Here is a 2,629-nt window from a genome sequence, read left to right on the forward strand (position 1 = left end):
CACTGGTCTATGTCTCTGTTTTGGTACCAGTACCATGCTGTTTTGATTACTGTAGCCTTGTAGTATAGTTTGAAGTCAGGCAGCATGATGCCTCTGGCTTTATTCTTTTTGCTTAGGATTGTTTTGGCTATGCCAGCTCTCTTTTGGTTCCATATGAAGTTTGAAGTCGTTTTTTCCAGTTCTGTGGAGAAGGTCATTGGTAGCTTGATGGGGACAGCATTGATTCTATAAATTACTTTGAGCAGTATGACCATTTTCACGATGTTGATTCTTCCCAACCATGAGCACGGAATGTTTTTCCATCTATTTGTCTCCTCTCTTATTTCCTTGAGCAGTGGTTTGTAGTTCTCCTCTAAGAGGTCCTTTACATCCTTTGTTAGTTGTATTCCTAAGTATTTTATTCTCTTTGTAGCAATTGTGAATGGGAGTTCACTTTTGATCTGGCTCTCTGTTTGTCTGTTATTGGTGTATAGAAATGCTTGTGATTTCTGCACATTGATTTTGTACCCTGAGACTTTCCTGAAGTTGATTATCAGTCTCAGGAGATTTGGGGCTGAGACGATGGGGTCTTCTAAATATGCGATTATGTCATCTACAAATAGAGACAATTTGCCTTCCTCTTTTCCTAGTCGAATACCCTATATTTCTTTTTCTTGCCTGATTGCTCTGGCTAGAACTTCCAATACTATGTTGAATAGGAGTGGTGAGAGAAGGCATCCTTGTCTTGTGCCACATTTCAAAGGGAATGCTTCAGTGTTTGCTCATTCAGTATGATATTGGCTATGGGTTTGTCGTAAATAGCTTTTATTATTTTGTGATACGTTCCATCGACACCTAGTTTATTGAGGGTTTTTAGCACAAAGGGCTGTTGAATTTTGTCGAAGGCCTTCTCTACATCTATTGAGATAATCATGTGGTTGTTGTCTTTGGTTCTGTTTTTGTGGTGGATTACGTTTATAGACTTGTGTATGTTGAACCAGCCTTGCATCCCCGGGATGAAGCCTGCTTAATCATGATGAATAAGCTTTTTGATTTGCTGTTGCATTCTATTTGCCAGTATTTTATTGGAGATTTTTGTGTCAATGTTTGTCATGGATATTGGCCTGAAGTTTTCTTTTTTTGTTGCGTCTCTGCTTTGTTTTGGTATTAGGAAGATGTTAGTCTCATAAAATGAGTTGGGCAGGATTACCTCTTTTTGGATTGTTTGGAATACTTTCAGAAGGAATGGTACCAGCTCCTCTTTGTACGTCTGGCAGAATTCGGCTGTAAACCTGTCTGGACCTGGGCTTTTTTTAGTTGGTAGGCTGTTAATTGCTGCCTCAACTTCAGCCCTTATTATTGGTCTATTCAGGGTTTCAACTTCTTCCTGGTTTAGTCCTGGGAGAGTGCAAGTGTCCAGGAATTTATCCATTTCTTCCAGATTTACTGGTGTATGTGCACAGAGTTGTGTGTAGTCATCTCTGATGGTGGTTTGGGTTTCTGTGGAATTGGTGGTGCTGTCCCCTTTGTCGTTCTTTAGAGAATAACATAAACATAAAGAAGTTGTTATTCTCTAAGCTGGTTATTCTAGTTAGCATTTCTTCTGACCTTTTTGCAAGGTTTTTAGTTTCTTTGCATTGGGATAGAACATGTTCCTTTAACTCAGACAAGTTCATTATCACTCAGCTTCTGAAGCCTGTTTCTGTCAATTCATCAAATTTGTTCTCCATCCAGCTTTGTTCCCCTGCTGGCGAGGAGTTGTGATCTCGTGGTAGGGGAGAGGTGTTCTGGTTTTTGATGGTTTCATTCTTCTTGCGCTGGTTTCTTATCATCTCGCTGGATTTATATAGTTTTGATCTCAGGTAGCTGCTTGGGGAGATGGCCTTTCCTTTGTCTGCCTGCAGAGGCACTGCTGGGCTGCCACGGATTCAGTGGAGCTGCTGTATCCTTTATCTACTCAGGAAAATTAGGCCGGCTTCTGCAATGGCGGCTTCCCTTCCCCCGCCGAGCTCCACCGTTCCTGGTTGCTCTCTAACTGATGTTCTGGGTGTGAAACTCTGGAGTGAGAGTTTTTTTGGCCTGCTGGGCTCTGTGGGGGGCCGGAGCGGGGGAACCCGTCCTGCCTATGGGCTGTTTCCCTGTTTTCAGTTCCCCTTCTTTCTGGGTGGTGGGGGAGGCAGGTGGCTCCATCCAACTGGCTTTCTGGCTTTCGCATCAGCCAGTGCTTCTGCCTAGATCTGTGCTGACAGCCCCGGCGCCGGCCAGTGTTGCTGTTCTGCCCTGTTCAGGCAGCTCGCTGAGGGTTTTCAGCCCGGCCAAGATCTCCTGTTCTAGTTGTAGAGGGCTTGGGTGGAGGGCTGTATGTGAACCGAAGTCCCAGAGGGGGAGATCCCCCGTCCTCCAGTCGGTTGCATGCACCTCCTGGGTGGGGCAGTGCCCCGCCTTGCCTCAACTTGCCCTATTTGGTTTATACCGTTTGTGGGTCCACCAGACCCACAAAATGAACCTGGTACCTCGTTTGGAGTCGGGGAGACTACTCGGCTTCTGCGTCTCTCTCGCTGGGAGCTGCTCTCCAGAGCTGCCTCATTCCGCCATCTTGGGATCCAGGCTTGGATGCACTTTCAAAGAAACCAGGAGCTGCTTCTCTTCA

This window comes from Saimiri boliviensis, chromosome 12 (assembly GCF_048565385.1).
Source record: "Saimiri boliviensis isolate mSaiBol1 chromosome 12, mSaiBol1.pri, whole genome shotgun sequence".
NCBI classification, from domain to species: Eukaryota; Metazoa; Chordata; class Mammalia; order Primates; family Cebidae; genus Saimiri; species Saimiri boliviensis.